This window comes from Tursiops truncatus, chromosome 5 (assembly GCF_011762595.2).
Source record: "Tursiops truncatus isolate mTurTru1 chromosome 5, mTurTru1.mat.Y, whole genome shotgun sequence".
NCBI lineage: Eukaryota > Metazoa > Chordata > Mammalia > Artiodactyla > Delphinidae > Tursiops > Tursiops truncatus.
The window spans coordinates 93956473-93971023 of NC_047038.1; the positions used below are offsets into that span (position 1 = coordinate 93956473).

General features: G+C 38.3%; 1 long non-coding RNA gene across 2 annotated transcripts in view; it reads left to right on the forward strand.

Moving 5' to 3' along the window:
• The first annotated feature begins 7515 nt into the window (after nucleotides 1-7515).
• Nucleotides 7516-14551, forward strand: part of LOC141278704 (uncharacterized) — a 275581-nt gene continuing 268545 nt past the window's right edge. For both annotated transcript variants that reach the window (XR_012331764.1, XR_012331762.1), the window contains exons 1-2: nucleotides 7516-7622; nucleotides 13478-13623. This is a non-coding gene — a long non-coding RNA (uncharacterized lncRNA). The remainder of the gene's footprint in view (nucleotides 7623-13477; nucleotides 13624-14551) is intronic.

The following is a 14551-nucleotide window of genomic DNA, read 5'->3' on the forward strand; positions in this document are numbered from 1 at the left end:
CATGTATCAATAATGTGTTCCTTTTTAGGGCTGAATAGTACTCCATAGTATGGATGTACCACCATTTGTTTAACCAACCACCTGTTGAAGGACATCTGGGTTATTTCCGGTTTGGGGCTATTACAGATATAGCTGTAATGAACAATAGTGTACAGATTTTTATATAAACATAATTTTTCATTTATTGGGGATAAATGCCCCCAAATGCAATTGTTCAGTCATGGTCATATGGCAATTGCATGCTTAGTTTTATATGGAACACCAAACTGTTTTACAATAAATTTTTAATGAATAAAGGAATGAGCAAACAGCATTGTTCAAAATCTTTAGAGTGAATATTAGGATCAAATAAATCTGTTTCTACTAATTGCATAGTCAATCACGTTAGCCACAAGAATGATATTCTAAATACATTGAAACATACTGCAGAGCAGAAATCAATAAAGCTTAAATGTGATAAGCTTCTTCATTACTCTAGGAGTCAGGGTTTTTATCCTAAACTGTTTATAGCAATAGTGAGGTTAGATTTCTCACAAATGATGTGCAGACACTGCACTATAATGTTTAATCTCTAAATGGCTGCACTTTGGAAATTACATTTAAAAGCCTCCATAAATGATAAACATAGTTCGTTAATCACTAACGTAACATTAAACATGTAAACACAAATCCCTTGAAAATTTTTTTCTATTTTTATGGTGTTCCACTGGACACCATAAAGGTGCTACAACCTTGATAGCATTCTCACTTCATACCAAGTCTATCTTTTTATTTGAAATTCATACCCAGCACTTAGAATAAGGTTCTTCAGTTATCATGGAAGGAGCATGTGCTCTAGACCCAGATGGACACGAGGCTGAATCTGAACAATATCGCTTACTGGCAAGTTACAGAATCTCTCCTGGCTTTTATTTTCTCGTCTGTTAGGTGAGGATCCTTCTAAACAACCTACATGACATGACATGACAGAGCTCTCAAGAGAAACAGATGAAATAACATGTACAAAGTGTACGAAAGTCATCAATAATGTTCAGTTCCTTTCTCCTATGGCATTTTTTATAAATTTTAAATTTGGATTTATCTTTTTTAAAAAATGTATTTTATTGAAGTATAGTTGATTTACAATGTCATGTTAATTTCTTCTGTATAGCAAAGTGATTCAGTTATACATATATAACTATATATACATTCTTTTTTATATTCTTTTCCATTATGGTTTGTCACAGGATATTGAATACAGTTCTCTGTGCTATACAGTAGGACCTTGTTGTTTATCCATTCTATGTATAATACTTTGCATCTGCTAATCCCAAACTCTTCTATGGCATTTTTAATTTCCTGAGAAATAAATTTCTAAGGCTTATTTATATACTTTGTCATGTTGTCCAGGGGATTTAAAGAATAGCTTAAAAAAACCCAATCAGATCCAAGGAAATATTCAAGGGCACTTGTTATAATCTGCCAATGAGCCTTCTTAACATTAGAGATAGATATTAATATAAAGAAAAACAATTTATGCCCCACTGAAAAAGTTAATATCTTGGGACACAAACCTTATATTTCTTGACTTTTTTCTTGGTAATGAATATACATTCACTACAGTTCAGTTCAACTAAGTGAAGGAATTGTGTTTCTTAATGTGGACTAATATATTTTGATTTTTAATAATTAAATGCTATCAGAAACAAGATCACCACTGACAGAGCCCAGAATTTTAAACAAACACCCACTTGGAGAACGGCCAAGAGCACAGATCAAGAACTACTTAGAGAGATCACCATTTACAACAAGTAGGAATAGTAGCTTACTAATCATCTTGTGTCTGATTAGAATTTATAAATTTGAGAAGTGGTAGCCTTTCCACCTGACTACTTGCTCTGCAAAATTTAGGAAGATAAGTGTAATTGACAAAAAATGCAAGTTGACCTAATTTTGCATTTTTCAATGTTATTTTTGGATTACTATGGGGAACCTCTGTATGTCAGAAAGAAGAAGGAAAAGAGACATTTACCAGGAATATAAAGGAGCTACTCTACAGTAAAAAGTGATTGGGTATATGTTTCAACTCTATTGAGGCTCATAAGAAGATAGGTTTAAACAGTGGCGTTAAACCAAAAAATCAAGGTTTGGTTCTGTTCTCTGGAGGCTAGGTACCACATGGGCAAGGTAGGGCTGCACCACATGGCCATGCCTAACTCTGAATATCATCTCCATCAGTCCAACACAAAGGTCTGAATGATTTTGATTAGTCTTCTTCAGGAAGACCCCATTAAAATGTGTTCAAATTACCTTCGTGATATGATCCATTAGCCTTTGGCATGGAATAGTTTACCAGATCAGCTAGTTGCTACCTAGACTGGAACTCTGCGAAAATGAAGCACAGGCAGTTTAGTTTTGTTGGGAGTGTGGAAGATTATGGGAAGTTCCTGGCATCAAGTGTTTATAAGGAGGAATAAATGAGGAGCTGAAAACGAGGTTGGGGGCAGAGAAAAGGAAGCAGGAGCACCCTGGAGTGTTGCAGGATCAGCAGACTGGAAACTTTTCAAGAACAGGAAACATGTCTAGTTCGCCATTGGGCACCATTGTTCACAGGTTAAATACCACAGTGCCTGGAACGTAGTACCTGAACAAAAATGTTTATTGAACAGGTGGTCTAAATTGGGAGGTGGTGTCTATTCTGAAAGGAGAGATAGAGCTCCTTAAATTAAATTTATATACCTAACGGAGTTTGCCTAAGCCTGGCCTTGCTGAAGGCTGTAGAGACACAATGTGGATGGCGGAGGCTATAGAATTTCTTTCTGTAAGGTTTTTAAAAACAAGACAGACTGTTATCTGTCTGCAACTGTTTCTATGCAAAACAGAAGAATGATCTGAATAATTTGAATAGCCTCTGACCCTTTTCATCCTTGGGCTTTTTTTTTTTTTAATTTCAAGAAATGCATTGCAAAAGCATGTACAGCCACCATTCACCATCAAGTAAGAACAGTCATCATTTGTTGAGAGGCTGTTGTATGCCAGGCAATATGCTGAGTGTGTAACCCGTGCATTGACGAATTGTTTGATTTTTTGAGAATTCCTGTGGATTTTACCATGTAGTGACACAGTCCTCCTGCAGGTGTCAGTCTTTCCCTGCAGAATGTTACCCATTGAGTCGACTTCCGCCTTACACTGAAATAGGGCTGAGAAACCAGTGATTTTTAAAGTTGGTAACACTAAGGTTAAACAAAAAGATCGATTTATTACCTATATCTGAAATGAACTTCCTAAATATCAGCCTGACCATTAGAAAGTTAAATTCAAAAAACTTTTTAAAAAATAGAAACCTTGGTGATTAAGTTCACATACTTTTTGAATGGCTTTGCAGTTTTACCTTATCTTTAGCCTAAAAGAAGGTAATTTTTCCTATTTTCTTCAGGAAAACTGAAACAAGACTCGTTTTTGCAAGGCAAGCTCAGAAGATGGATGAAAAGCTTCTGGCCTCCACTTATGCCCCATTTTGAACCGCCCTGTCTACCTCATTTCTGACGACTTTTCCCTTTTCTCAGAGGGGTTAGTGTGACTGAGCTTGGGGAAATGACTGGTCAGATCTGACTGGTTCCTGGCAGAGGCAGAGTTCATCAGCCTCCCTTCCCTCCACCTGGGCCTCAGTTTGTCCTTCAGGCGTGTGGCCATAGCTGGTGCTGAGAGTACAGCCCTGCAGGAACATGCCAGGACAAGATGGAAGAGTAAAGCAGAATTAGCAATATGCCCAGAAATAGCACATTTTAAATTGTTATCCCATGGTTTTTGCAAAAACACTCTTCGAGGCTTGCTTCACTTTCTTGATGCTTCTGAGCAAATGCATAAAATATTTTCACCCCTGTAGCTTCTGTATGTGGCTCTGGTGAGTCAGTATGTCATACAGTGACAGCATCTGATTTTCGGGTATACTCTTGAAACATTTAGGGTTTCGCATCTCAGAGCTGTGGAATTTTTATCTCTTCTGTCAGACCCCTGGGTCCAGCTTGAAGGCAGTACTTCTTAGAGTGCGGTCTGTTGATCATCTGCATCTCAATCGAGGGGGTGTTTGTTAAGGGAAAAAAAAGGCAAAATCTTAGACCTACCTGTCTTCAGAACCATAGAACCAGATTCTCTGGAGGATTTACAAGAAACAACATTGATTCTTTCCCTCGCTGAAGTTTGAGAAGTACTGAAAAACAGTGCTCCCAGGAGCCATCAGTTCCCTGAGCACAGATTGCAAGTCTGATTTGGTCCTAGCTGCCAGTTGCTATCCCTGTTCACATGGGGTATCTTCAGGGCTCTTCCCCATTCCTTATTCTCAGTTGAAGTTTATGCCCAGAACCTTTATTCACTAAAGATGATCTGAGAATCTCCCAGAGTTCAGTGCATTTTAATAAAGTCCCCACTGATAATGTCAGGGGACCCTAAATTCCAGCACATTTATTCTGGATTAAGCCTGGCATAGTCAGGACCCCCTGCTTACCTTTCTCCTTTTCTCCCCGCATCTGTCGAGTGGTATTCCTGGCCACCTCCCTTCTCTTCTGTTCTTTACCTAGCAAGAAATGATCTCTTAAGATCTGATCCTGGGTCCTTCCTCAGGGACAAACTCCTCAAGTCCTCCAGGGAAAGATGGTTGATTAGTCACTGTGCAGGGTACTCACTGCCTCGCTCTCTAATTTGTTTCCTATCAGCTTCTTGGAAGTAGTTTTCACCTTTTTTGTATCCCTGGCACCGAGCCTAGTGACTAGGACGTAGTAAATGTTTACTGTGTGCTGACTCACAGAAGGATTTTCAAAAATCCTACCTCCCTCTTCTATTTCTGTAAATCAGTGTAAAGCGAATATTAATAAGTAAGCTCCTTGAGGATAAGGCCCAGGGCTTCTTCATCTTTAACATGAAGAAATGAACCTATGCATGAAAATGTGTATCTCTCACTTCTGTTTCCATGTACCAATTTGAGATACTATTATATGGAACACTAAGGGGAGGGGCCATATCTCCCTCATATCCAGCTCTTGACATAGTATCTAGCACATACTAGCACTTGCTAAATGTTTACTGAAATAAAATTCAAGAAGCTACCAAGAAATCACTCTCCGTGAACTCATGTAGTACGGCAAGAAAAGACAGCCTAACTTTTACATATGCACCTGGAATGTTCTCCCAGACAGAGAGTTAAAGAACTTGTCCTGGGTGCTGCACTGGGTAGAGATGGATGCAAGACTAAAACCCAGGGTTGCTCAGGTCTGGAGGAGCCATTCAGCAGAACAGAAAGATGGGGTGGTTTCCTGGGTCACTGGCTGGGGAGCCCCCCAGTGAGGGTTGTAGGTAGTCCTCATTTTCCAGAGACGACCATTCAGTACATACATGTCATCTTCCACCAAGCAGTTTTGCTTGTCCATCCTCTAAGTGTAGTCTAGGGGAAGAATCTAGGAGGCCTTGTAAGGATTAAAGTCCATTATATGATAGTTTTAGTATGTGCATTTCTCCATCACAGGTGGGAAAAAATCCATCTTTTTGAGCCCATTGTAATGCAGCATATAGAAGGTAGGGGGCAGTGCTGGAATACAATATATATGACAGAGGCAGAATTATAGAGGAGGTGACTTAGGCAAACTTAAGGGTCCTTTGGAGTCAGTTCGTTGAATTTTCTTGCTTTAACAGCATCCACTACCAGCACCAGCAAAAATATTAGTGATCATGTATTTCATGGCTGGGGAGTGGCAGCGTTGATCTTTTGAACCCAAGTCTACAGATTTTTAGTTCACAATGTTTTTTATTACACTGTAATGTGATTTCTTTCAGTAGGTTTTTTTGTTTGTTAAAAATAACTACCTATTTTTCCAGATTATAAGAATAGTAAATTATCCTTATAAAATTCAAACTTAGAGACATGGATGTCTAAGAAGGTAAAAGTTTCCATTTTCCCAACTCCCTTCCATTTATAAGTAATGTTAACAGCTCAGTATATATGCTTATACTTTTTCTTATATATAAACATATCTTTTTAATAGAAGTAGAAACATATTATGGATACTTTTTTCCATTGGAAGCTTTATGCAAAGTGCACCAAGACTTGTTCAACGCACATATGGACTAATAGGTTTATGCACAGCTTTTTTGAGCTAATATATGTGGTTACTTTTGAATGTTGGTCCTGCAGCTCCTAACAATTGTTCTTCTCCTGTTGTTTTCCAGATTAGCGTTATTGTGATTTTAGCCCTTTTAATTTGTAACACATGGTGTGATTCAAACCACTGAGTCTTAGCATCTGTCAATGATAAGATCATTCTTTTTAGTGATATAAGGATGGTTGCCCATAATGTGGCAGAATTTGGCTTTTCATTTTTTGTTATGTTATTAATCACTGTAAAAAGGAACTTGTGGTAATTTTTTTTTCTTCTTAAGCTTCAGTGAGTATCCTGAAGTCTCTTTTAAATTTCCACACAAAATGAAAACTAAGGTGGTTTTGGATTTTCCAAAGCAAAACTATTTTTCTCTGTCCCCCAGATTTGTCTTCTAAGTCATTTATGTAGCACTAGCTGACACTGCTCTCTCACACCTGGGAATCTTGTATGCTGCAGTCATAATGATGGAATAGGGCAGTCTGGCGTGAGCAGTGGATGGGACTAACGTAATGGAGCCACATTGAGGCCACTGATGTGCTTAGAAGAGCTCACATTAGGACTACCTGTGACCTGTCTTCTTCAATACTGTCCCTGATGTTACTGATTTAAGGGTCTGGTTTTTTCCTTTGAACTCTTTCTCTTACTCTGTTTAGAACTATTTATTTCTCATTTCATTCCTTTTAACTTCAATTTTAGTATGTATTTCTTCTGATATAATTTCTCTATCTACATATATATACTTTATGAATATAGTAGTAGTATTATATATTATATATACATACACTTTATTAGTACAGTATTACTTGCTTAACATATAAAGAAATATACATTTTTGGTATTGGGTGTATGTGCTCAAATTTTTTTTCCTGATGGTGGTGTATGATAAAAAATATTTGAGATCACTGTACAATATTATGAATTTCTTGTGGACTTGGATCATTTATTTTCTTCTTGATATCCCTAATTGCTTAGCACAATGTCTGGCCTATAATAGGGGATTAATAAGTATTGTTGGCTGGCTGGCTGGCTTGCTGGATAGATGGATAAATTAATAAATCATGTGACTGTGTTTCTCCTTTTGAGTAGGAGGTCATCTTAAGTTACCATTTAGTAAATACTTCAGGTACTAAGGACACATCGGGGTGATCAAACAACTAGACTCTGATAAGTGATCTAGATGCTATGTTTGGATGAATTAAAAACTGATTCAGCTTGCCACATTTTCCAACAGTCCACCAGATTGATGGATTACCACAAAATAAATGGTGAATATGATTGAGAAATTTTATGTAACCCTGCTCCCCAGGATCCATTTGTCTTAAATATTATCAGAATCCTATCTAGGGTTTAGCAAATGACATGATCTCCACAAATGTTTATGTTTAGATTTCTTTATATTTCTTCTCCCTTTGGCAAAAAGGTCATGTGGTCAGAGCAATACAATGACATGATCAGGGATGAAGAAACAGGGAGAAAAGAAAAGTCCTGAAAAAGGTTTGTATGGCTCATATTCAACTGAAATGTTGACCCCCCCCAACATTAGTCTTCTCACCCCCAACTCTTTAAGGTGACAGTGAGGAGACTGAGGGTCATTGCCAAGCAACAGCGCCTCTGACTCAGTCTTCACGTCACCTCTCCTGTGGCTGATTCTTTCCTACGTTACTGCCATTCTTGATATTCCCTTCTACAACTACGTAAAACAGGACCTAGTACATAGTAGGAACTTGAAAACTGTTTGTGTATGAAACATGTCTTCTCTGTATAATCTGAGCTCACGTACCTGCAAACGTACATGTCTTTGGTTGTGGAGGTGGTAGTCACGTGCCGGCCAGGGCAGGGCTGGGGCGCGTGGCACAGCATCAGCACACTCCTCACCCAGCGTGGCTTGGTCAGGCGGTTCTGCTCAGCACCACCTGTCTGCCTGTTGGTGAGGGAATGGCTGTTATCTCCTTCAGTTTTATCTTCTTTGGGATCCTCTTCCCCTGTGCAAATAGATAAATAGACAAAAAGGCAGGTTGGACACTATAATAAACCCTGTGCTCTTTCCATCAGAATTTTCCACATCAGATTCAGCTTGGTGCATTGCTGATGTTATCTTAATTTTGCGTGGTTGTTTTAACGATGTGGGCAAAATAGAAGGAAATGTGAATTTCTATAAATGGGGGCATAGTTTGGAGTCCAGCTGTGAATTATACGAGTGTGTAGTTGTTGTTGATAAGACCATTTTCTGCCTCTCGCTCTTCTATTTTTGCCTTGCTCAAAATCACATATTAGACATGAATGCCCTCTCTTAGTGCTGGTACCATGATATTCCTGACCAATTTTACAAGAGAAGAAAAGCGCACTGAGGCAGAATGGTTTCTACTAGCCAGTGAGGTGAAAGTTATTCATATACTCTTCTTTTTATTTTAATTCAAGTTAACCTTTCAAAAAAGATTTTAAGGGCCAATTATATGTGTCAGTGATTTTCCTTTATAGTGGGTGATTTAACACATGTTACAATATAGCTGTCTTTTATGCTGGAAGAAGAATCTGAATCTTCCTCAGAACCATAGTGGAGAAATTGTTTATTACTCAAGATCTAGAACATACAATTTTTAGCCATTATTGGTAGAGTTACACTTTTTTCTTTATTGTCTGTGATAGGTACAAAGTGTAAGCCACAAACTCAGGCAGGCAAAAGGTATAATTTTATTTTTCTAAAGCTTGCTTAACTTCTATTGTAACCCGTAACTGAGCTGAATAATGCCCCTCCCCAAATTCATGTTCAGGGACTTCCCTGGCCGTCCAGTGGTTAAGAGTCCACGTTTCTGCTGTGCGGTGCGTGGGTTCAACCCCTAGTCAGGGAACTAAGATCCCAAATGCCGCATGCGTGGCTCAGCAAAAAAAAAAAAAGAATAAACAAATTTGTGTTCACCGGGAGTCTGTGGGTGTAATGGTATTTTAAGATAGGGTTTTGGCACATATAATCAACTTAACATGAGGTCATGCTAGATCAGGGTGGGCCCTAATAAGAAAAGTGGAACACGTGAACATAGGGCGAAATGTGCAGGTGGGGTCAGAGATTGGAGAGATGCATCTACAAGTCAAAGAAGGATAAGGATTGCTGGCAACCATCAGAATCTGGAAGAGGCAAAGAGAGATTCTTCCCTAGAGACTTCAGCCCTGCTGACATCTTAATTTCAGAATTTTAGCCTCCAGAACTATGAGAAAATGAATTTCTGTTGTCTTAAGCTACTCACTTTTTGGTAATTTGTTATGGAAGCCCTGGGAAACTAATATTCAGCCTCTTTTTAAGTTGGAGTAGCAGAAAATTAACTTATTAAATTTGGGGAATCCTTCCTCTTTCTCTGGAGTTACTTTAAGTAGCAGCAAGATGTGATGTTGAAGTGGGGAGCATCAGATCCTTGACATCACCAAGCCACACTGGTGTCCCTGATCCCTAAGCTGTCTCCCAGTTGGCCTGCACCTATTTCTTCTCTGAGATATTGACATCTCCCAGGACTTTAAACTAGGACAATAGTTTGCAAATCCCCTCTCTTCTTGAACTCCACAAACCTATTTGGTGGTGTTGCCACCTCTCCAGAACTTGGCCTAAGGAATGGCTCAGAGTTTATTCCTGATGCATGTTCTCATTATTGAGGATTATTTTTCTAGCTCTTTATTTTTCTTCCCCCTTGTGGTGGAAAGGAGGTGGCAAATTCTTGCTCATTCATGTAACTTTCTCTGAGATCTTTTTTCCATGTCTTAATTATTTTTTTTTCCCCTAACAGTGTAAATTAGTGACTTTCAACTGGAGGTAATTTTCTCCCTAGTGGTCATTTAGAGATGTCTAGAGACATTTTTACTTGTCACAGCTGGGGAGTGGGAGGGTTGCTACTGGCATCTGGTAGGTGGAGGCCAAGGATGCTGCTAAATGCACAGCCCCCAATACTTCCCAATTCCTCTTTGATGTAAATAAATTATTTACATTAAAATATAAAATAGAGCATAGCATTTATTGGGACTTCTGAATTGGCTAGATAGCTAAACCACCTAATTTAGGAGGAGAAAAAAAATCTCCTTTGGAGCCCAACCTTTTTCGGTTTATTGGAGGTGTTCGGATGACTTAGGCAAGTGCATATTTTAGCTAATTCATGCCAGGCTGTGAAGAATGTTGGGCTGAGAATATATAAACATTCCTGCTTTTCTTATCAGCTGTTTAAGCAGGCAACTTCACACCTCTGGGCCTTGGTTTTCTCATGTGTTAGAGGTTTAAACTAGGTTATCTCTGAAATTCCTTCCATTGAATTTTTCCCTGTGATTTAGGAACAGATTGTGAACAGAAATAATTTTTATATACAGATTCTTAAAGGTACTAATAAAAATCATCTTTTTTTCATGGCATTCTTTGGGAATATGGAGATTGCTAGTTGTTCAATAAAATTTTTTCTCTTCTTTCATGTGCCCATAAATTAGAGTAAAAGGATAAGCTTCTATAATAAAGAGACCCACCAATATAGTGACTTTAAAAAAACAAGACCAGACCACATTTCCCATATTCCTTTGCATTTGGATGTGCTTAAGTTCTCTCCAATAGGTGAGGGGAGGGGAGGTGTCTAAACTCTGACCCTAGTCCTGAAGGCAGTGGGTGTGCCTCCTTCATGCCTTCCATTTTCCTCCAGCTGGAATCCCTGGTCATCCATTTTCAACCATCTAGGTGACAGTGATGCCCTGGAACCTCAAATGATGGAACAGAGCAGAACTGTCCCACCAAATTGCATTGCTGTCCTCAGAGCTGTTTGGTGTAAGACACAAAATGGTTTTTTTAAGTCACTATATTGTTAGGTGTTTTAATTATAGCAGCATAGCTTTTTACCATAATAAGTAGAGGAATTCTCTACATAAAGACTAAAACAGCAAATTTTTAAAAAGGTGCATGCTGTTATATCCAGTATGAGGTGCTAGTGTTGACTCAATATTTCATCACCAAAATATAAGTGAAACATTTTAAAGCAAGGAGAGGATATAGAAGAGATTAGGTCTATCTTGTTCATAATCTCTTTTTTTGTCACCTGGCTCTGTACCATTTTCTCTTGTAAATTCTGTACCAAATAATAATCCTCATAATCTACTTTGAGTTGACCTGTTTTGTTTTAGGCATGACCTCTGCGATCAGAGAATTATGAGTTTCTCTATCTGCAGTTGCTCAAGTTTAGACTTAGTGTATTTTCTTTCCTACCATACTATTCCTCTTCTGGCTCTCTCTCTTTCTGGACTTAATGCATGGCTGGAACATAGGGCATGTGGCTATCAGCCCTGTGTCTATGCACAATTGTCTACTATAGCCATTTGGAAAGAACACCTGGGAGAGATTTCTTCCCTTTATGCTGCAGGAAGGTAGAGGCAGAGGTAAAGGGGACTGGTGGTTTAGATCATCTTGGCTTTTATTGGAAAGGCAACAACTTCTTTCCAGTATTCTATAAAAATCACTACTGTGTGGCAAATGTTCTCTTTGGCTATTTTTATTATGACTCATCTGTAAATTATAATAGTAGTAATTATTAAGTATTAGTTCAAATATTATCCTAACTCTGAACTGTCGTCATGTTAAATGAGAATTTCATGTTTTAACTATGCAAATAGAAACTATTTTGTTGGGATAGATATTAATTGAATTACAAGATCATGAATAGGAGAAAGACTATACATTGAATATTTAATTTTATATATGTTCAAATGTGGACAAATAGGTTAATCTTTCTCCTATTTATTTTGTTCTGTCTTAAAGGCAAAGTTGATTAGCTGAACTGTGACCTGAATGAAAGTGGCAATGATCATCTTATCACTCTCTCCTCTTAGCTTTCTTTATACGGACCCATCTTATGTGCTTGGCGTAGGATAGCTTGCAATATGGCTGCTGTTTAAAATGAAAATCCTTCCTAGGTTAGTAAGGTGATTTGGGTTAGAATTAGTTCAGTGACTTTGTTTCTTTAATGAACTTGGAGTATAACTTCTGCTGATAATTTTAAATTGGTTTTTTGGCAAGAAAACTTTTTGCAAGCTTTAACTTGATATTAGTTCATGCGGGCCTACATAATTGATTTTTGTTTTTCAAGTGACAAGATGAGAGTTTAAGTCCATACTTGCTTGCTGTGACTTCCTTTGGACTTGACAAGGAGACCCACCTTTCTTCTGCTGTTCTGAGTAAGCAGCTGTGGATAGTTTCACAGGAAGCAAATCCCCAATAGGGAACTTTTTGGAGTTGTTGCATTTGCTCTTTATGCTCTCTGTGTTTTGATACACTGAACAAGGAATGTTGATGAGACATGAGGCAGAACAGCTTGTTCCTCCACAGCTATTTTGACTTTGCAATGCTGGCAATAGTAAAAAGAAAAAAAAAAAAGTTTAGTGTGTTAACTAAGCAAACACATGGCGCTTGGAAGAAGGCTACGGAACAGCTAGGTTATTCTTGGTATCAAGAACCCTATTGCCTAGGGACTTTGAATTTCAGTTCATGAATGCATAGTACTTGGAGTTCTACATTTCTCTAGGTGTCCTTTGTCTCTGGGTGTGTTAATAGGAGCAAAGGGTGTTGCTAATGACGTAAAATCCAAGTTGTGTTCAATAATCAAATTTTAGTACAAAGAAGATGCCTTAGAAGAAGTGACACCTCAAAGGATTCAGAATGTGATTATGGAAACAAAATTTGTTAAAATAAATACCCATGCTACTTTGGCTATTAATAAATATAGATTATCCTGAAGAAATAGAAAATATCGATACTGGGGATTGGTTTGATTAGTGGCACTGCTAGGGATTTCAGAACAATGTGGATTATAAGCTTGATTTTGTGAGTTATTGCTGCTGTTTTTCACAGAAGTGATAGTGTGCCAGCTTTGAGCCAAGGCTTAAAGAGGCACAGCAAGCTTCCATCTGCCTCCTTTAAGCACCTACAATCTGCCATGAGAAGAACATGCCATAGGTAGCCACAGTTCCTTTTGCCAGGGTCCCAGAATCAGAGATGCAAGGAACCAGCCTGAACGTTGGCCAAGCTGAGCCTAATTGAGCTCAGCCAATCCACTGCCAGCCTGCAGACCTGTGAGGGAAAAATAAATATTTTGTTGGTTTTAAACTCTTGAAATTTGGTGGTTGTTTCTTATGCAGCATTATTATAGCAAAACCCGACTAATACACTTTTATGAGAGGTCTCTAATTTCAGGCTGTTGGTATGTGAGAACCAGAGCATATCTGACACAGTTTTTATGTACTATTTCAGATAGAAACCACTGTTACTCTCTGTGGTTTCTGCAGTGTAGTCAGGTTTACTGACTAGAACTCACAGTTTCTGACTCCTCTCATCTCTTTAGACTTGAACGAATCCCAGTCCTGGGTGTGGCATCTGGCATCTTAAGTGGCCACCTGAAGAGCTGGATGACACAGTCCAGAAGTCTGGTGTGCTAATTCCCATGGAACAAACTTTGATCACTGGGAAACTGAAGATGGGAGGGAGAAAGTAAGTATCCCTGACCCCTTCTTCCTCTTTTCCATGGACAATTCCAACCACACAGCCACATGGCTCATCTGAAGAAGCCCTGTATGGCCAAGCAGATGCTTCTGCTGAAGGATTTCCTCTGTCTTTTTACGACTCATCATGAAGCTGTGGCCAGCATGTTAACAAGTCATTTTGCATGGCTTTCCATCCTTTCTTGCCTCATTTCCCTTTTTTCCTCACTTTCATTGCCCTGGTTTTCACATCCCAAAGAAAGCACCACCACTTAATCTTGATCCAGGCTGTGTTTTCTAGAGACCCAAACTAACACATAGACCTAGACCATCATGTCAAGAAGAAGATGATAAAAATGGTGATTATGATGATGTCACCCAATATGTATTGATGACCACTTACTGTGTGTCAAGCAATATGATGACTGCTTCGAATTCATTTCATTTAATACTCACTACAACTCATAAACTGGGCAATATTATTACTTCATTTTGTAGAGGAAGAAATCAAAGCTTAAAAAGGTTTGATTATTTGGCCAAAATCTCATAGCAAGGAAGTGGAGCCAGCGTATAAACCCAGATATTTCCGATGTCATATCTTATGAGTTAAACCACTAAGTAGCACAAATAAACTGCAGGGTAGGTAATGGGTGCCAAATTGCAATGTCTGTGTGCTCCAGAGCACCCAATACAGTACTGCATATAGTGTACATTTAATATGTAATTTATTGATTTTATAAATAATTTATTAAGCTTCTACTTATTAATAGTATTCTGATAAATATAGACTCATTCTACTAGCATTCGTAGATTGTCAATTTTAAAAAATTAAACTCTAAGAGCCATGTTTAATAGTAAAACATATTTTAAATCAGAAGATCTTTTAGAATTTTATAGGGCTAGAGAGAGACCATAACAATTATCTTTGTATGTTTTAT